This window comes from Cygnus olor, chromosome 2, assembly GCF_009769625.2.
Source record: "Cygnus olor isolate bCygOlo1 chromosome 2, bCygOlo1.pri.v2, whole genome shotgun sequence".
NCBI classification, from domain to species: domain Eukaryota; kingdom Metazoa; phylum Chordata; class Aves; order Anseriformes; family Anatidae; genus Cygnus; species Cygnus olor.
The window spans coordinates 14,274,509-14,296,438 of record NC_049170.1 but is presented as its reverse complement, the minus strand read 5'-3'; the positions used below and the strand labels follow the sequence as shown (position 1 = coordinate 14,296,438).

The following is a 21,930-nucleotide window of genomic DNA, read 5'->3' as shown; positions in this document are numbered from 1 at the left end:
ATTTGGAGATGGGAAACAAATTTTTTACCGTACAGTAATTTGCTTCCCAGCATTTTGGTTTTGGATAATGTCCAGAGCTCTTCCACTTGATTTATAAAGCTATCTTCATTAAACTCATTAGTGCAATGGTATGAGAACTATTACCTTTAAAAGGTTCTTTGGCACTGTTTTTTCCATGTGTGGAAGGACATCTTAGCATAGACACAGTCTGCAATGCTCTGGTATGACCGTGTGTATTGGGTTTAGGTGGCAAGGGCTTGGTAGCAGGGTGGCTGCAGGGGTGGCCTCTGTGAGAAGAGTCTAGCAGCTGCCCCATGTCAGATCAAGGCAGTTCCAGATGGCTCCAAAGGGACCCGCCGCTGCCAGAGCCAAGCCCAATAAGTGATGCTGATTGGGCCTCTGGGAGAGCGACTGAAGAAAGGAAAAGAAAAAAAAAAAGATGCACAATAGCAGCTGGGAGAGAGGGTGAGAAACAGCCCCACACACCCCAAGGTGTGAGTGCAGCAGGAGGGCAGGAGGTGCAGCACAAATGTCCCCTGAGGCCTGTGGAGAGGCCCCTGGTGGAAGCAGGCTGTCCCCCTGCAGCCCATGGGTCCTACATGGAGCAGTCTCCACGCTGCAGCCCATGGAGGAGCCCCCGGTGGAGCAGGTGGATGTGGCCTGGAGGAGGCTGAGGCCCAATGGAGAGCCCCCGCAGGAGCATGCCCCGGGCCGGAGCTGGCAGCCTGTGGAGAGGAGCCCACTCAGGAGCAGGGGGCCTGGGGGGAGCTGCCGCCCGTGGGGGACCTGTGCTGGGAGCAGTTTGCTTCTGGGGGATGGACTCCATGGTACGGAGCCGTGTGGGAGCAGTTCTTGAAGAGCTGCTGCCTGTGGGCAGCCCATGCAGGCTCAGTTCGGGAAGGATGGCATCCCATGGGAGGGACCTGACAGATTCCCTTGGGGCAGGGGCAGAGAGTGACAGTGAAGGAGCGGCAGAGTCGAAGCGTCAGGGACTGACCACAGCCCCATTCCCCTGTTCCCCTGCACTGCTCAGGGGGAGGAGGAAGAAGAGGGTGTATGGGGAGAAGGTGTTTTTTAGTTTGCTTTTAGTTTTTCACCACCCTAGCCTGCTAGTAATCGGTAATAAATTATGTAACTCTCCCTATGCTGAATCTGTTTAGCCTGTGACGATAACTGTGAGTGATCTCCCCTGATTCTTATCTCAACCCGTGAGCCCTTTGCATCGTATATTCTTCCCTTTTTCCTTGAGGCAGGGAAGTGATAGAGAGCAGTTGGGGTGGAGCTCAGCTGCCCAGCAGGGTAAAATCACCACACCATGGGAGAGGAAAAGCAAGCATGCTGTGCACTGGGTGGCTTTGTCCTCTCCTGTCTCTGAACCACCTGCTCCACCTGCTATGGGTTTTGCTGAGGAGTATCCTACAGTGTGAGAGAACAGCTCTGTCTTTCTGTCCTAGTTTGGATGGGCAGGAGTTGCTATTCGCACTTGTGGAAAATACAACGGGATATAAGTAGGGCACAAAGCTGGCAAAAAAGTGCCAAGAAACAGGTAATCTTCCCCTTTAGATGAGTTATAAGAAAGTGAGAGCCTTGGAAGCCCTCTGTTTATGCTAAGCACAGAGTCATTGCAGATATCCTTTCCTTTCAGTCTTCCTATGTGTCTTAGCCCTCTCCCTTTAAGGAACAGAAATTAAAGCTCCTGATGGGTTCGCTGTTCTGTTTTGTGGGGCAGACAAAACAGCGTCAGCTGATGGCAATACGGCACTGGTGGATTGCTCTCTGGATATGGACTGCAGCAAATGGTTTACTTCACCTAAATTGCCAAAGAGCTGTCAGGTGGTGAGTGCTGCTGACAGCCCTGGCTAGGAGCTGAAACAGGTAGCTGAATCTGCATCCCTTGACAATTCTTCTCACCCTCTCTTTCCCTAGAGATTATTTTGAGCTGTTTTTTCCTTCTTGTTTATTGTACAGCTAACTGCCTGAGCATGTCTGGTGTTTCATTGACAGAGGTCACTTGTAGCTGCATGTGCCTTTCCATGAGCTGAAAGGAGCTGACGATGGCTTAGGTCTGAGAACTGAAAGTGAATGCAGGGGAGGGATGTGCACACACTCACTCACTGTAGCAAGCAGGGAGGACAGTTTTGCTCATTCACTGTCCTTCACCTCTCCTTACATTCTCCCCATACCTATGAAATTTGATTTCTTCTCCTGTAATTTTTGAACACCACCCTTTGCTACTCTGCTGGGTATCACTTTGTATTCCCTGAAGTGATGATGTCCAGAGATATCAAAGAGATGGCTTTGGCAGCAGTTAGCAGTGATAATAAAACAGTTGCAAACTGCACGTCAGATTTTGTAATCCATCTGCTGTACATCCAGGCCCCAAGGATGGATTCAAATATACATGTGAATGTTTCAGAAAACATTCCACATAACTGTGCAATAGAAATAACCTCCTTCAAAATCCCAAGCACTGAAATGTTTGCAATTACGTGTGTAATATGTACTCTTGTGATCATTAAACTCTGCTCTCTGCTCTGAGACAACAGAGCCATTTCAGCAAGTAAGAACAGGTCTTGCCCTTACCTTAGGGATATGAGGATCTAGCAGCAGAGGGAATGTGCCTGCCAGTGGAAATAAGGAAGGCCAATGGAAATAAGCAGGACTCAGGTATTGAAAAGCATACACAGAAAATCACTTGTATGCATGTGGGGAAAAAAACAACACACACAAATCAGGCAGCTTTCTAAATTATTCGCAAGTGTCTTTTTATTCCATTTGTATAGATGAAAATAATGGCAGATTTTTCCAAAGTCTGTCTTTAAAATGGATTTTGAAGTTAATTTCCAGATAATGTGTGCTTTCCATTCAGCAAGTCACCTTCTACCACATAAACTTCTCTCTTGCTCCTGCTGAAGGCAACTTAATATTTGACATTCACATCGTGAAGACAGTAACAAAATATTTCAGCCATTGTTTACACTCAGAGCATACCCCGAAGTGTCCATCACTGGCCCATGGACATGTGTACAGCTGCATGAGTGCGCTGCTGGTAGCACCTGCTGCCATGGGGATGCCCACGGGCAGCGCTCCCTGGGCTGCCTGTGCGGTCAGTGGAAAGGGGGTTGGGGCCAGCACCTGCTCCTCTGTTCGGCAGGCTGCGGCAGTGCTGCTCAGGAGTTTCTTCCCTTTGGGACACCATTGGATTTTATTCCTTACTTATCATACACTCTTTGCCCTCAGAAAGTGTAAACGTCTTTGCATGTTGGCTGCATACGAAGTCACTCACTTCTGCATGTCAAGAATCAAAAGGGAATGCATAAACAAAATGGGAAGCCCGGTAAGATGTCAAAGCAAGGAAAACAAAAAATCCAGAACATTGCATTTCTTTGTGGGTGGCTTCACTGAGATACAGATTGAAGGGAGAGACTTTTTTACTATTACTCCTCAGAACCTCAAAAGATGAAAAATTGCTTTGCTGGAGGCCAGTTCTCCCTGTCTGTGTTCATATACAGATGATTTGTTTCAGTGCACAGGGACATATCCTGCAACGTTGAAGTTGATGGGAATTTTGCTGCTGAACATAGGAAAAAGCATTTTACTTCTGTCTCTGGTAACTGATGTCACCAAGACTTTGGAGAGGTTTTGCTCCTCTTTTTACAGAAATTTCATCTTGTATTTTATTCTTGGTGTCTAATACCTCCATCATGAGTGGCATTTTGCTGTGCTTGCTACCCAGGATGCTCTCCCTTGTAAATTCAGGGAGAAGGCTACACACTGGAAAGGCAAATGAAACCAGAACCTATAGGAAAATAAATAATTAAGACAGCAGATTAGAGAAGGACACAACAATTTAACAAAGTAGGTGTCTGAGACTACGAAATAAGATCTGGGAAGGTGGGGTTTCAGATGAACTCATAGCCCAGAACAGTAATGGCTATACTGGATCCTCAACTTGTTGCTCTCTCAGCTGCTCCTTCCTCTCTGGCATCTTTCCAGGGCAGATGGTGCAGCTGAGGCTGCATGGCCTGAGGCAGAGTGTTGCAGTAGCGTGCTGTTAGCTGGCTTCGCAAAAATAATTTGTTCCTTTTTTTTTTTTTTTCCCCCTATCCATGCAGTATAAGATAGGGTCTAACTCTGGACTTTCTGTTCTCCTTTGGTTGGATGCAGAGAGGTTTCAGACTGTAATAATGTCTACAGATCATACCATTTCTTGTCTTTGCATGTTGGTCTGACAGAAGGACAGTGTTAGCAATGATTCTTGGAGCAGTAAGGATCACTTGTCCATCATATTTTCTTTTTCCCTTTTCCCCCCAAATGAATTAACCAGGCAGACAGCCTGAACAGACAAACCCAAGAGCAACATTTTTACAATGGTCAGGATATCTTGCGTTAGGTAACTTACTGGAGCCTGTGCAAAACTGGATTCTTGTTGATCCACTGGAGTAGTCAAGGCCACGCACAGCTGCAGTTGATGTTAGCATTTTCTTTCTTCCCTACATCTGAGTCCAAGCAGGCTGAAAGTGTATTTCTGTGAGGCTAGTATTCCTAGTAATAATTTTGTGCACCATCACGTAATGGATCATTAGAAGATGACCTGGAGCAGTTCTCATTCAATAGGTGTTGGCTGCAAAGTGGGGAAGAAAGTTCTGGGACTCCTGTTCTAGAGCTGGAGTTTTCATCTACATTTACATTTTTTCATACTTTTGGTAAACTTATATGTCACTCTGAGGCCTTCACATCTTATCTAAAGTTGATTTTACTTAGATCTTAAGTAGTGGGTTTAATTTTAGATACTCAATTATGCTTTTTTCTATTCAGAAACTACTAAATAGAAACTAAATTTCTCCAGGATGGTCCTCTAATTTGGATTCCACTTCTTTTCTCCAGAATGACTTTAGGAGTGTTAACATGATGTCACTGAGTTTGAACAGTAGCAAAGCTGAGCCCCAAAGAAATATGCAGTCTGTCTCAGGACGTGTTGAACATCCCCCTGCAGCTGTGATGGGCTATCAGCACATCTCCACCCTTTCACCAGAGGCAACCTCTTAGAGGCAACTTTGTCTTCAGACTTCAGTTATATATCATCTGTGCTCAACTAGTGTCAAAAGACCCAGGAGCTCTCTGCCTGTCTGCTGGGAACATTGATCCACTCACCACAGCTAAGTACAAGACACAAAGTCGTTTCTTCCCTTCCGTGTGCATTCTCTCTCTCTCAAAAAAAAAAAAAAAAAAAGCTGTCAGGATTTCAGAAGCTATGAGCAGCAGATCTTTGTGTACTTTAATCCATAAATAAACATTTCTTCTTTTGAACTTCATTAAAATTGGATGTGCTTTCCCTGTAAAACACTCCAGCATCCCTATCATTTAGACATATATGGTGATGAATATTGCAATTAATTTTTGTCTGTAGGAATACTTGTGGTCTAGAAATACTGAGTTTATGCCAGAAAAGTAAATAAGAGTCAGACAACAAGATATGTTGCTTATAACAGCAATTTCAGAGCATGATATTAAACTCTGCTCCTGCTGTTTTAACAGGATGGGCCAAATGCATTTGTGCTGTGATGACCCAGCTTGCAGGAAAGTTGTGGAGGGGTGCATTTGGTTTGTCTTCTGCGCAAGATTATATCAGACTTTCTTTGGTAATACTTGTTGATGCATCACATTCATATCTCCAGCTTTTCCTTTTATGCCTTTGACCTGAAGAAAGGAATTCTTGCTTTTAAATGCTCATCAGTCAGTGCTGCACAGTTAAGCTGATATAAAAGCTAAGGCTAAGCCGGTGTTAATTTAACCAACTGTAACATTACTGACAATATTCGTCAGCAAATTATTTAATTAGACCAGCATAATGAGATCAGTAGATTAAGAATAAGCAAATGACTAAAACTAAAGAGTGAGTCTGATGACAAACAAGTCCTGATGAGAGTAAGGATGAAATTTTTGCCACCAGTGTTTGAATAGCAAGTGGAAAAGGAGGACAATCCTAATCATGTGAGAAGTCACTTAAAAATAACACCGGTGCACTCGAGTGCTGTGTTGATCCACCTGATGTCGGGAAGGCTTGCAGAAGGTGAGCAAGTGCTGTGTAAACTTCCTGCATAGCCCTGCAAGTCAGTAACACCGCTCCCTTGGCACTGGCGGAGATTGTTTGTGTACTTTCCTTATGTGCCATACGTGAAACCAGCACTGGGAACAGTTGGGAAAGGTTAGACTGAAGAGGCAGCAGGTACTTGTGCTGGGAGCGGGGACCGTGGAGGGGCAGGTGGAAAAGGACCTCTTGAAGTTTGTGGCTGCAATTAGGAACATGGAGGGAAAAAAATGGGAGGAGGAGACAGGGAAATTTGCAGTATTATTTTAAGAAAGAAGTAAGAATAGAGACAGTATGAAAGGGAACATTAAGTGTTGGAGAATGGAAATGTTTCGGCTGAATAACTCATCACTGCATTTCCCTTTCTCTCCCTACATAGATGCTTTGTTCTGATTTCTGATGAAGTATTCTGGCCCCTGTTTTATTTCTCGCTGCTTACCCATGGTCTTTCTGAGACCTGCTGGCAGAGGCAGGTTTTTGCAGCCTGCAGTGTTAATTCTGAGAAGTGTGAAGGAAACTGAGCGATGCTGGATGATGTGACTCACCTTGGAGAAGTCAGTGTTTTTTGGCTGAGTGAAAGTGGAAAGTTTCAGGCTTGCTAGTCCAGATGTTTTAATGGACATCGCTGCAGTAGGGAAACCCTCATCTGCACACCCCGCTCAGGAAAGAATAGGAGAGTAACAAGTTACATACTAACATGAATGTTTAATGATTTGTGATAAAAAAATATCAGATGGTGAGCAAAATACTACGTTAATTAACTATGGAGTCCTAAATTCCCCAAAATGTAACATTCCAGCCAAATATGGCTGAAATATTAGCTGTCATATGATGAATATTTTAAAGAAGATTCTATTATACACCTAGGGGTTCATTCGCTTCAGTAATGAGGACAGTTACCTCTAGGGAAAGGAAGCTATGTTATGCTTGCCACTTAACCAGGGGCTGGTTTGACAGGCATCAGCTCAGAATATGTGTATATATAGGGAATCACAGCTGCTTGTCTCTATCTCACCGAGCAGGAAATGTTGTGCTGTACAATACTTTGGATTTCTATCTATGGATTTCTGCATGGTACTGAGTGGGATTCAGACTATTTTTATTCCTGAGTCTGATTGTCGAGGTGGAATCCATCACCTACTAAATATTAAATCAGCAGTTTTTTTTTAAAGAGCAACACTGTCTCTGCTGACTTGAACATCCTTATGTGGCCCAGAGGAAAAGAGAAACAAAGACAAGATGAGAAAACTATCATCCTTTGCATTCTTCTTAATATTAATGATTTCTCTAAAGTTTTCAAACTGCTGAAGACAAAAAGTGAGACAGAACTTTCACATGGTTAGGAAATGACCCAGGTGAAAAAAAAAAGCATTCATTATAAAAACAGCAGTGAAACTTTTGGAGTTGAATTACTAGTTGGAAGAGACAGAAAAAAATTCATCAACAGATTGTTTTTTTAAACCAGCTTTGTTTGATTGCTTCCAAAGAAACATAGCTGAGAAATTAGGAATGCATCTGTTCAAATTATTTGAAGAGTTTCATGCAAATATAATTTTTCAGATTTTGCACTGAGTACTGCTGCTGAAAGTTAATGTTTGCAAATGTTGAAGTTTTGAGATATCTGCCCAACTTACATGGTATTGTCCGTCTTGCCACAATGACTGGCAGTTGATATAATAGGCGATACCCGAAGGCAGCAATCTGTGAGGTTTCAGAATGAGCATTTCTAGTATACCTGTAGTTCCTATATCAATATTCATTGTGCACCACTGCACAAATGAAAGCCCATCTCTCTCACCCTTAAAGTGTCTGCACAAAAGACACTTTTATGATAATGAGCAAGCGAAATGACAAAGGCATGATAAATGTTGGCACGTTTTTTTTTTTGTTTGTTTGTTTTTACATCCTGCAAAATATTAACATGATCACTTCAGTTCCAGAAATCAAAATGAATAATTGTTATGACAATCTTCTAGATGCAGTAAAGGTTCTTAAAAAGTTTCTGTTTGCTAGCTGCTAAGATGGAAGCTTACTTCTTATTTCACAATTAAGACCTCTGATGGCCTGCCAAACTGTACTGGATGTCCTGGCATTTTAAAAGGCACACCACATCCCATCCTATGTTAGAAGAATTACAGTGCTTTGACTAATTTCAAATAATTCTTCTTGTTTAGCCAGCTGAATTATTTAGGTTGCAGAATAGAAGTGATTTATTCTGATGCCTTTTGTTAGAGAAACTGACCCTTCAATACAATACAGGGACAAAATGAAAATACTCATTAAATTGATGCTTTTGCATAATTCACATGCATTTTTTAAGATCATGTTACATATTCATCAGTTTGTATTACTTACAGAGTTGCTGCCATGAATGCTGTGTAAATATGTGAATATATCAACTGCTTTGTGAGGTTGAGGGGAGGCAAGGAAAAAGGAAAAAAAAATTCAAGTATGAGAAAGGGGTTGGAGTAAGTAAGACTAGGAGTTAGGAAGTAGTCTGAGCTATGTAGTTCCCTGTTTCTACATGTGAATATTTAGAGCTTTGAGGATTCTAAAATTAATTTATTATTTTAAATGGGATTATCCTTCCCTGTATAACTCTTGGTGTGTATCAGGAGTTTTGATCATTTTTTTGATGTTATTAAAAAGCTAATAGTTATTCTTTTTTACCTTGAGATAAGGGTTAAATAATCTTAAACTGATCGGGGAGCATGAAGTTCTTTGCAATCCTATCTGTTCATCCATTACTTACAGTGCTTTTAATTGTGAATGAAAATGATATTTAAATAAAAATGTTTTGTGTTCTGTTTAAATATATTCTGGATTTTGTTTTAGATCTGTGCCCTGTGTGACGTGATGTCCTGACATGTTAGTGGTGCAAAACCATAACATAAAGCTATGTCAAGATCTGGGAAGTCTGAGGAAGTTAAATGAGGCGTGTATGTGTTTTTCTTTCCCTTTCCCTTTCCCTCTCCTTCTCCTCCTCCTTTTTGCCCATCACTTTCCATAAATAATGGTTTCTTCAGATTGTGATCAAAAATAGGTGAATATGTCGCTTTATTTGCATAGTGGTAACAGCGAACTGTGAAAAGGGGTTTTTGGAGTAGTAGGCAAATGTCTGCACAAAGCCAGTAATTTCATCCCAAAAGTCTGTAAAATTATGCTACAAGGTGTTTAGTTTAACAAAGTTTGAGTCCACAGTGATACAAAGTTGGTAGTAACACTGGAAATCCAATCCCAAAAAATTATTCTCTCTCTCTCTCTCAAACATATTCCATGCTGACCTTATTAGGACAGACTCCTTAGCCCTCTGACACATCTTAGATTTGGTTTTCTAAGAAGATGTAAGAGAATAATTTTTAGTTGGTGTGTAGCAGTCAGATACAGGATCTACAACTTCCAGAAGGCCTGAAGGTCCTCTGCTGTCTCTAGGTAGGGTTCAGCAACATCGCAGCTGCCTCCAGTGGCCAAAATGGAAACGTGGAACTTCCACAAGAACCTATCTATTACACAATTATATATATTATACTGTTCTGGGAGCACTCGTGTATGTATTTTATACATGCATAGTTAGGCATGCTATTACTCAGCAGTTGGTTTAATACTCTGATTGAGTGTTTTTTACTTGTTGTGTAACGGGCAAGAATCAGTGACTGTTGCTAATCTTATCTAATCTCTACAAGATCCTGTGGAAGGAAATAAGCAAGTGGTTGGAATGTGCTGCTACCAGTCATAATGAAGACTTCTTGAAACAATGGGAGATTCGGGGGAAGTGAGCTATTGACATGGCAGGCTGCACTTGAGAAAGCTCTGAATGTTTAAAGGAAGATCATTGGGCATAAATTTATAAGTTCCCCCCCCCGCCCCATGCCCCAAAGGCCTCAGCATGCACCTTACACTGCCACGGTCTTGTGTAGGAGCTGTATGACTGACGTGCTCTCTGCCTGAGCTCTGTAGAAGGCTTATTTAATTGCCACGTGTACCTATCCCCTGTTAGGCTCTTAACTGCTCATTTTTCTTCCCAACTACTGGGAAGAACAGAAAACGGGTTTTCTGTTACAACCACTGATTTTAGCCAGGAGCAGCTGGAATGACAGAAATCTATAAAAGGGGCTCATGGTTGGAAGTAGAGCGCTACATGCTGAGTGTTGCCTGCCAGCGTTTTACTTGGATTTTAAGTGCAGGGGGGGAGGAAAGTAAGAGTCCTCATCTTTGTTTTTAATTAATGCAGACACCATTTTCATTCTGAAGTGTCACACACTGGAAATCAAAGGAGCCTTGTATAAATAATAATAAGAAAAAAAAAGGTTCTCTCGATTAGTAATGGAAAACATTTTCAAACAAGATCTACAGAATTATGGTAGGGCTGGCACTTCCTCAAGGTGAAAGTCTTTCAAAATCATAACATAAATTATTGATTTGTCCAAGTCTCTTCTCCATAGGAGATTTACAATCTCATTTTCATAGTTGTCTTAAGGAGGGAGGAGGAAGAGATACTTATCTAGGTCAGAATGAAAGCATCTGATTTTTACAAAATAATAATACAAACCTATTTTAGCTAAAGCGAGTTGCTGTGCTATGAAATTATGGGGCTGTCTGCTCTGACATTTGTATAATGTGAGGGAAAACTCCATTTAAACAAATAGATTTATAGCTGTGCTAGTGTAATCAGAGCCACAGTGTATCACACCTTAGATACAAAGAAAGATTATTGTGAAAAGTAAGCAAGATATGTAAGGAAGCTGTCTGGCTTTCTCTGAGTATTTGTGTTGATAACAATTGGCTTCACCTCAAGAGAACTCCACAAACAAAGAGTGAAAGGTGGAAAGTAAGAGGATTGTGGCAAATTACAAGAAAAAAAGATACAAATCTGTCTCTTTCTTGCTACTGCCTTGATTCAAACATAGCAGTATATGGGTCTAGCAAATAAAGAACAGGAACCTTCAGTGTGAGGATAATAAGGTAGCATGGCATATCAGAGAAGGTTTGGAGTTCTTGGAAAGTTTACTGAGTACTTTTTTATAAAGGAAAATACATTGTGTTATCATGACTGACTTCAGTGTGAGCAATGAGATATAAAAGGACATTTTATTACTGCATATAGAAGTGTAGGTTAAATGAGTAGCGATATATGCACTGTGACATGCACTTGTGAATGTTCTTCATTTGTAAAAAGGGCTAATGTAGAAAAGAACTGGGGGATTTAAGAAAAATATTAGATACTCCAAAAGGCATTTCTACAATTTAGAAAGAAGTCTGTCTTAAACAAACAAACTAAAAACCTTCATGACGTATAAAAGAGCACAAAAGGAGTTAGATAACTTCATAAACAGAATAGTATTTAGTATTGAATAAGCTGATATCAATGAATACAAAGTAGTTGTTTAAAGTTATAGAAAATTAATAAGGGAAGAAAAATCAGAAAAGGAAAAATCAATGGCTAGTACAGTTAAGGGCTGGGAGAAAGTTAGTCACTTTGATAACAAAAAGAATCCTAAAAAATGTTGTTGGTCTGTTAATACAGGAGATGGTACTGATATCATTGACAAAAAAAAAAAAGGCACAGGAGGAAAAAAAGAGTATTTGTCCATATTGGTGAAAAAGCGGGCTAATGAATTTGTATCATGTAATAATATAAAATACTTTCAATTTTCTTAGTATTTTAAGAAATAGTAAGGGAGAGTAGTTACTGCGTTTGGCTTTTATGAACTCATGACATATATCTGAGATTTTAAGAAACTGAGGCTGAAGAGATTTTTCAATCACCAGTGATATTTATAAATGTGTCAGTCTGCTGGGAAAGTTTCAAAGGACTGCAAGATTTAAAATATTTTAAAATGCTATTTAAGTGCCATTTCTCAATGTTTAAAAGCTTAGGTTACTTAATGCCTGACTTCAATACCAGGTGAATTTTTTAGAGTGCATCAATTAACAAATAAACAGGGGTAATAATGCAATTAATGTAGTCAGCATGGATTGGAAGCCTGGAAATCTTCTCAAAATCACTTTTTAAATAAGATTACAATTTTGTTTGATAGATTTCTCAGATGTGTTGCTTAGTACCCAATGACATTTTGATGAAGATAGGAGAAAGGTACAAAATTATTATGTTTGATTACTAGGTTTCAAATTACAACTGTAAGTGAAAAATTGTTACCAGGCAAAGATACCTCTGTTGTGCTCCTGCAGGGATTAATTCCTGCCCCATTCTGGTTATGCTTATTCTGAAGAAAAAATTAAATTATTGCTAATAAAGGATGCAGAGAGCTCAAGGTCTGGGAAAACACCAACTAAGAATAAGAAAGCATACAAGCAGTTGGAAACAGGCAACTTTATTTTGGAAGAAAGACTAGAAGCCAAGTGTACTAGAAGAGGGATTGTCCCAGGAGCAGTCACTCTGAAGACAACTAAGGGAGATATAGGATGATTGCTCCTGGGTTGAGCCCTTGGCAACAGCAGTAACATGGTCTTTATGTAAGCAGGAGTATAGGCCCTGTGTCAGGCTTTTGTATGTTCATTTCAGGGATATAATATTCAGTTGTATTCACAGTTCAGGGAGGATAAACTGGGGAAGTTTTAGGAAAAAGAAAAAACTAACAAGTAAACCCAAATGCTGAAAGAGTTGGAAAACTTACTTTATAACCCAAGGGGAACAATGTGGACTTCCTGTCTCCAGACAGGCTCTTCAGTTTTGGGACTGCTTGTGTGCTGACTGTTCCATCTCTATTGCAGGTTGAACCTGAACCTAAGATTACTGCATTAGAAAATAAATAACATATAAAAGAAGAGTGAAAGGAAAAAGGATTTCATTTTAACTTAGAGAAAACCAAATTATGGCAAGTAGGGAATCCTGCTTTGGTCTTAGTCTTATGGCTCAGTCTCTGCTATGGCACTCCCTTGTTGCTCCTCCCCAGCTGGTTACTCTGCTGGCAGAGGAACTGAAGTCAGTGTTGCAGGTGCAATAGGCAGGATTAGGAAATACTTTTCTTGGCCACATACAGATATCGAGGGAACTACTGTATTGCAAAAGGCAGTGTTGTATCCTCTTTGGGATACAACAATTGTCAGGCATCTGAAATACAGCCTCAAATTTTTGGCAGTTTTTGGAGAAGAATAACGGCCCTGTAATAGTGATACTTGAACAGATCTTTTCAGATCTGCCTTTATTACTTGGCTTTGCCCCAGATTTCTGGTGTACTTTTTGGATGAATCAGTTTGGGTATACTCGTAGCATGCTCTGTAGTCTCAGCCCCAAAATGGAGTTCTGGAGCATGAGGCAGAAAAGCTGCACAGGGACTTCATCTATCTCTACGCAGTGTGAAGCAGGTAGTTACTACAGGTGACAAGAATTAAATGTATACTCACATGAAAACTGCAGATTCAATGCTGAGATGGCAGCTGTGTCAAAAGTAACAGTGCCTTCAGAAAGCAGCTGGATCTGCATGGACTGTAAGCTTCCTTGCAAAGATTGCTCATTGGGGCTTACTGTTCCACACAGCTCCTGAATAGCTTCTGTCCTGTATGGCACTGAATATACTTTTAAGTCACCCTAGAAAGTGTTTTGCCCGCATACATGTCTATTTCTGACTGACCTTTCCATTGGACACATGCAGACTGAATTTTTATTCAAGAACTGCAAGTGCACCTTTGAATCCAGTCCTGTTCTTCACATCTAGGTGTGCTGTAACTCCATTGCAAGTCCTGCAGTCCTGTGTAGCCTGCAAATGAAGTTTCACCACGAGCATTGCATTGCTGGGGATGTAAAAAAATAAAAGAATAAAATAAAAGGGAAGGAAATGAGACTATGAGACTGATCAATGAGGAAGGAGTTGCTTTTACCAGATCATTTTCTGACCATGACTGCATACCAACCCCGTCCCAAACACTGACTTCATATATTCTATGTGGAAGAGAAATATTTTTATTCATGAGTGAAAGGATTCATATGCACCAAGCGACAGTTTTGCCAGAGGACTGGTGATTGTCATACAGTAAGCAGTTCAAACCAGGAATCCCCCTGGGCTGGTGGGTTTGTCTAGTGTGGAGCTCTTTCCTTTTCTTCCCATTGTAAGCATACCCTTAGGGCTCCTGCATGACTTTGATTCTGGTCTTGTTTATGTTGGTGTAAATCAGGAGTAACTTAGTTCCCATCAGTGCAGTTCAGGTAAATGAGATCACACTCCAGCATATGGTATTAGCCTCTCTAATTCTGTTAAAGGAGCTACAAATGGGTCCTCATCTAGCTAAGCTTTTCACAGATCCTCTGTTTTGTAGTTTTTCCTATGAATTATTTCATAAGACGTTCTTCCATTTTCTTCTCCTAATAACTAGTTTTTACTTAAAATGAAAGAGTTTTCATTTAAGATTGTGAAATGGTTTTTAAAAACGTCAGTGAACTAAGTTTCATAACATTCCTGTAATAGTGAGCTTCTTTAATCAGTATTATTGTACAACTGTTGCATCCCATCAAATATAACTCCCAGACCAGAATTAAAAAACCCAAACCAAAAAGAATGTTAAGACAAGATTGAGTATGCAGTATTAATTAAAAATGTCATCAGAATTCAAAGCAAGATGTCTTATCTGCTTTACAGGAAACTTTTGAGGAAAAGAAAAATAAACAAATATATTCCTTGATATGGAACATACAGAAGAAATTTCAGATAGGAAGTGGACTTTGTGGATGGATTGGAGTGAGATTTAAAACTCGGTCTGCTGAGTTACAGTTCAGTTGTGGAGTAACTGCATTTTACAGTTGTCCCTGAGGGATATTTACGAATCCATCAGGAAATCTGGGAGCTTAGTTTCCTCATCAGTGTTGGGAATCTGTGTCTATATAATAATTCAGTTGCAAAGTGTGTAACACCTCTGATTTTCCTGCTCTATCCTGTGCTACCTTTCCTCCTGACAAGCAGTGACTCTTGGCATACTCTATGCTTTGTGCTGTGGGGCTGCTGTGAGGGGTTCATTCTTTGTAGATATAAATGTGTCTTTCACAAGGTATTTCCTCCTGTTGGTAGAGCAGAGACGTTCTGGCTTGCAGCATGGGAGCCCCTAGGCTTAAGGTATAGTGCAGGTAAATGTGCACAGGGATTCTGGCTCATCAAGGCAAATGAGATAATGACATGACCACAAGATAGTTCCCATGTGCATAGAAATGAAAATAATTCAATTTTCAGATAGAAAAATTGAGCTTTCAGACAAGTAGCTTTTGATGAAACCTTATCTATCTATCTATATATCTATTCTTTTTGCTGTGAACGACATTTTATGTTCCAAAAGTTGAGGGAAACATTTTCAGGAATGCTGAATTACAAGTCAACATATACCACTAATATGATGTCTACTGCAGCAATAAGGAGACTTTGGGACCAAGATCTTAATTATTGATTCCTGTGAGCTCAGCTGGTGGTCCTTGGACCTTATTAAATGGTCCTCAGTTTTTATTCATATTCTTATTCCCTTGAGCTATAGCTCAACTGTGTAACTTCTTCCAGTAGATGTCAATTGTTAATAAAATTTGTTGAATGATAAAGTTCAAGGTTGGATCATCCTTAAGATTAAGTCTTTTTAGCTTTCAGCACAGTCAATCATGTTGCACTTAGCTTGATTTGCTTTGCTTAAGGCTTTCTCAACAATCAGTTTGCATGGTGCTGTTGCTAACCCCAGTTCTAGCCCTGTGATGACCTTTCTCCAGCCCTGATTATTTATGTGTATCCTGCAGTTCACTGGGGAAGTGTGTGTTGGCTTCCAAACAAAGATTGCTGTCTATTATATACAACCTAAAAATACAACTGTGAACATGTGTAGGAGTTTGAAACCTGATTTTTTTTTCCCTGGAGTTTATTAACATCCTGTTGTATTTATTTCAAAACCTACAAGATGGATGTTTTTAGAAGTTTATTGTTCAAAAGTTGCTGTGATTATAACAACTGACAGACTGATAGGTGCAAAGTACAATTGATTACATTCATGGACTGTGTAAAGCAGTTTAAATGATTGTATTTATGTATTGCCATCTTCACTGGAAGCCTGGACTCAAAATGAGAAATGCCTGAGCTTTGGTAGTGATGTACATATGCTGTACAAGTGTTGAAAACATGAGTAGAGGTATGAGTGTTGGAAATGTCCTGTTGCCCAAAAGCAAGTACTATTATGTGTCACAAATCCACAAATCTACTCATACAAAAAGCACCCCCAACGACCTGTTTGATTAGTAAATCTACTCTCTGCTCCATCTCTTTGGTATAATTTGTTTAGCTAGATTTCCTAAGAAGATGAGACTTATATATCATCCTCTCTCGTATGCCTGTGTCTGCGTGTATACATGACAAGCATGTGTCTGGGTGTTTTCTTGCTGTGGTGTATGAAGAGGTAGATGATTTCACATGATTTTGGCCAGAGAATAAAATTGTCATAACCAAATAATTAGTGGATAGGGAGAGGAAAGGGACAGACTGTGGTAGTGCCTTGGCACATTGCAAAGTAATCTCTCCCATCATGGAAGACCAGGAAAATTGAAAGAGAAAATTTCTGAATATCTCCATCATGCAGAAAGCTTCATCTGAAACTCATGGCTATCCCAATGTACATCAGTCACAGCTGTGATGCTCTAATCTGCTAGGCTGCATTAATCTGGGGACTCACAGGACTGCTGCTTTTATCTTTTTGCCAATTAAGAGGTAAGTCCACAAACTTAATGTTGACTAATCAGCTGTGGTTTCTTTTCCTTTAAAAGCAGTAAGAAAACCCTCTAATCAAAGAGAGTAGCATTTGATTGTGTGTTAGTGGAGTACACTGTATGAGAAAGACGAATAAACTTGTGTCAGTCCCTGCATCTTACAGAAGGGAGAGCTTTCTTCATTCCTCTTCAAGCCAAGATGAACCCCTTCTGTTTGGTGCTGCCATGCACGAGCAGAGAGACAGCATAAGGCCAGTTCAACAAAAGGGCAATTTACTATATTTACAAATATATCTCATTGCTTCTACTCCATGGGTTCTTGCCTGGCCCTGTGAATTCCTGAAGTTTGCACTCACCTAACTCCCTAGACATTCATGGTGATGGTATGAAGTTCCTGTTATGCTCTAAAATGCCATATGCTATAATTTTTTTTTCCACCATACCCATTCCCATGAATATCTGAGCACCTGGTCTGATGCAAAATCTAAACAGACAAAGCAAAACAATGCAGAAAGTGGTACCAAGAATGATAGGAGTGACAGTCAACATGTGAAATCCATACAAATGCCAACCTAATGAGTGCTCTCTCAGACCAGCTGCTCTGAGGAGGGAGTGCATGAAGCAGTAGCAGGGTGGAGAAGTGAACTGAGGTTAGAGTCTAAGGCCAGTTGTACAGGAAGGATGGACAGAGGTGAAGGGGAGTTCAGAGGGCAGTGAGGCGATGTGAAGGAAAGAACAACTTCCAGTTGTAGAAAATTGCAGGGAGGAGGCCAAAAGAGAGCTATTCTCACAGACTGTAAATCGCTATGCTATTATAGTAACTCAGATTAATAAATATTTATATTATAAAGCTGTCCAAAGGACTTGGACCTCACCGGGATGCACTCTGAGTAATAATGAAGACAGTCTCATTCTGACTTCCCAGTGAGATTCAGTGAGGTTATTAAAAGAAACTTGTGACATCAGGACAGGCTCCAAGCACACAGGTCTTCTGGGCAAACTGCTTTGCTGTCTTCTTTTAGCAAATAGTAAACTCTTCTGGGCTCAACACAAGCTCTAACAATATTCAGTGCTTTTCACAGTGCACTTCACAAGAGGTTGGATATGTAGAAGTGCACTGTCTGATTCTCCAGAAGGTTTTGCTGCATGCTGCTACTGCACCCAGCCTCCTGGAGGTGACCATCTCTTGTGCTTTCAGATGGCATGACAGAAGGACCACAGTCCATCTGTGTCTTTCTAAGATGTCTATGCCCACAAGAATGAGATTGGGTTAAAGAGATTTAGCAATTCATAGAATCATAGAATAATGAAAATTGGAAGAGACCTCCAGAGGTCATCTAGTCCAACTCAAAGCAAGCATAATTCAGATTTAAATCAGGTTGCTCAGGACCTTGTCCAGTCAAGTTTCAAAAATCTCCCAAGACTGAGATTCCACCACACCCTGGACAACCTCTTCCAGTACTTAATCACTCTGTTTTTTTTTTTTTTTTTTTTTTTTTTTTTTTTCCCATTATGTCCAATTAGAACTTGTCTTGCTGCAACTTGTTGTGACTATTGCCTCTTGCTGAGCACCTCAGAGAAGAGTTTGGTTCCACCCTTGTGATTACCTCTTGTTCTGTAGCAGAAGACTGCAATTAGGTTCTCCCATGCCATTCTCGTCTCTACTTCGAACAAACATGTTCCACCAGCCTCTCCTTGAATGTTGTCTGCTCCAGCCCCAACTAAATGGTATTTCTCAGGACTATTTACAGTTTGCAAAATAAACTCTTCTACTGGTAAGCCCCGAACTAGACACCTATGCAACCTCTCAAGTGACAGGAAGAAGCAGTCATTCCTTTGTCTTTTTGGCTATGCTTTTTTTTGCTAATGTAGCATAGTATGACATATCCTGCATGCTTTGCCCAGGCTTCTCTTGCAAGCTGTTAGCTAGGAAGCTACAGCTTCCCAAGGGGCACACAGCTGAGTGCCAGCCACATGCTTTCCCATTCCTTCATCCCTGCACACTGTTGGAGATATTAGTATCAGCTCCCCTTTGGTTCAGGAATACAACCTTCAACCAGGAACACAACTAGCAACCTCCTTGACTTTGAACTTTTGTCCACTACCTTTAGAATGTGACAGTGCATCCAAATTTTCATCTGCCCTGTTGTAGGTTACCTGCTTGCTAGAGTGTGTCATGCTAATCTTTGGGAAAGCTCTATAACCAGATAAGAAAAAAAGAGAGGTCTGAAACTGAAAGTATTTTAGCCATAGTTTTCTTTCATCTTTGTGGAAAATTCTCAGAGAGCTGATTATGGATCAGATTAATCGTATCTCACCAAAACTACTCTTATACCTCAGAATAACAATAAAAAAGCTTGGAATAAAAAAGCCCCTTAGACAAAGTCTCGGAAAAAGTAGCCATAGTTCTTGAGTGAATAGGAACCCTTTGTAAGTGTATATTTCTGTCTTTCAATCTATACAATGCTTCAAAACAACTGAAGGACAGTATATAGTTAACAAGAAATTCCCTAGATCTATCATATGTAGTAGCTTCCTCATGTGATATATATTTTTCTAAATGGAGGAAAATTAACAAAGCACAGTCTGTTTTCATTGCTTTTGCCCCTTTAGCCACTGAAATCTCAAGCAGCCAAAAACCTGTTGCCTTTGTGCAGTCCCTGGGGTGCAGAGGGCATCAAACAGTTCACACTCTGAAAGTCTACCAAAGCCACTTCATTTAAAATTCAGCACAGTGTTTTCCCAGTTGGACAAAAGGAGCAGTTGAATGCAGTGGTCAATCTGAAATTTAATTCTTTTCTACCTGAGCAAAATGAATGTTTCATAGCCATAACAGCGGCTGAAGGAGGGGCCTTGTCCAAGTGCAGCACAGGAGAGGGAAGTGCATCCTGGTTCTGTCTGCTGTGAAATATACCTCAGACTTCCATTTCCAGCATTTGTCTCTCTTGTATATGTGAAAATAAATAAGATAAGACATGCTTATTTATGGAGATGCAATGCCCTCTGTTTCTGTAGCCAGAGGAATGCTCAATTTATCAAAAAAAAAAATAAAAACATGCTATATTCTAGATTATTTTCAGATAATTTCCATTGGCAACAAGTAAGTTCTTGGTTGACTTTTTTTTTTTTTTTTTTAAATAAATGAGTTTCAGTAGCCACATAACAAAAAAAAAAAAAAAAAAAAAGGTTCTGCAAGGTCTCAAGAAAATCAGCTTACATGACCAGCTAATGGTTTGAGGAATGGACTCTTGGCATGCAGTGCAGAAATGGTTAGCAGTAACAGCCTGGCTTATCAATTGGTGTCTTACATGACAGCTGACACAGTCTTATGGTCTTGCAAACCCTCACACTCAAATAGTTTTGCTAATCTGAAGTTTTCTACTAACTTTCAGGAAAATGTGGGAGAATGAAGACTACATGTGCTAAGATTTGTAGTTAACAGTGAGTAAAGCAGATCCATACATTTTATGTTGAACCAAGATCTGTTTTCAAATATATTTTGCAGGCTGATGAAACAAATGACATTCTCATCTTGTTATTGTTCATTAACTCAAGGATGTGAAATTGTTCTGCATATCTGGTCTCTCTTCTCTCACCAGACATCCCCCCCATTCTTGTGTAAATAGTGCAAGTTCATCCATCACTATGTAATCAGGAGACTGTCAGGATCTACCAGCTACAAAATTTGTGAGTTCTTAGAATTTCATTTGAAATACAGAGAAAACTGTATTTGAAAAGCTGCTGGAAAGAGATGTGGAAAGAGATGTATTTCACTGAATAATTAGTTCTTGTTTTGCACCAGATTTCCATTAATTTTTTCTTAATGATGTGGACTGTTTCTCTTCTGTGCTGTTCACATTTGGCCTGCTTTCAGTGAAACTTATAAACAGGGGCAATTGCTGTAAATGAAATCTGGAAAACATGTACAAATACATACAGGAAGAAAAAATAATCTTGATACTATTAAACTCACGAAATTAATCTAACAGAAGTGGGCCTTAAGTCATAGTTCTATGGAATGTAGAGGATTTATTTAAACTAGTTTCCAAGGCCAGTTTTGATAGTTTTAAAAAATAAACTTTTTGTTTAAGAGAAATGTCAAGAAAGCCTGCTGTCCATTTCAATGTATGTTAACATTCCTGTGCTTGGGACCTCCCTGAACTCTCCTATTCTGTGACTTTTATGCTGTTGACATTGCCTTTTTGTGGGTAATGTCAGGCTTGCTTGTCCAATCTCAGCTGTGTGACTAAGGCACTCATCATTATCCATTGTTTGAACAAGGTCTTGTTGTGTGCTCTGACTGATTGATTGCTTATTCTCAATAAACAAAGACTTGCACTCAAGGTCTTTGAAACATTTCTTGCTCAACTAGACCACTTATATGCACAGAAGGCCAACTGTGCCTCTCCACTATTTGCTTATTCAAATAGATATTTTTTTTTTTTTCTCACAAAGAGAATGGCCATCTTAGAAAGGAAGAGACAGAGCAGTCAGGAGGAAGTATTATTTTTCTAGTCCTATTGTATCTTTCTGTTTAATCTACAGTGTTTTTCTGTTTTTTTTTTTTTTTTTTTTTTAATCTGAAGTCATAATACTAGATTATGTATTAGTGAACTTGATTTTTCTGAAGTAGGATAAAGTGAAATTCCAGTGATGCTAGCAGATGAGGAGCACTGAAAACCGTTGTGTCCCTAGGAAAAAGAGGAGGAGTCCCCAGTTGCACAGTGGATATCAGTAATAGGTAATGCTCAGCTCACAGCTTTGGTTGGGAACAGTATCAGTTGTGAATATAAAACTTTTGCAGGTGATTTTAGCTAATAGTCTTTGCATATACTTCCTCCTTCATTGACATAATGGATTAACATAAGCAGTTTTAAAAATATCCTAATACTACAGTGTCAGACTGACTGTTCAGTTTGCTCTGCTGTCATTAAAAAGTCCTCCTCCATTGTGATTATTTTTTCAGTCACCCTTGCCATTTAATATCTTGAATATATGAACAATAACAGCTGAGTAAAAGTTTCAATGTACAGTCCAATGGAAAGATGTAATCTGGTGGTGCAAATCTGCTATCATTTTACTAGGAAGGGGAAAGAGAAATATCTTACAGGTTGCTGACATTTTATAAGGTAGTAATGACTCCATTGTGCTGTGCAGA

General features: G+C 40.0%; 1 long non-coding RNA gene across 1 annotated transcript in view; it reads left to right on the top strand.

The window, feature by feature from the left end:
* The first annotated feature begins 8,930 nt into the window (after positions 1 to 8,930).
* LOC121065698 overlaps positions 8,931 to 21,930 on the top strand; it is a 35,495-nt gene continuing 22,495 nt past the window's right edge. Inside the window, exon 1 of the long non-coding RNA XR_005817263.1 lies at positions 8,931 to 9,030. This is a non-coding gene — a long non-coding RNA (uncharacterized LOC121065698). The remainder of the gene's footprint in view (positions 9,031 to 21,930) is intronic.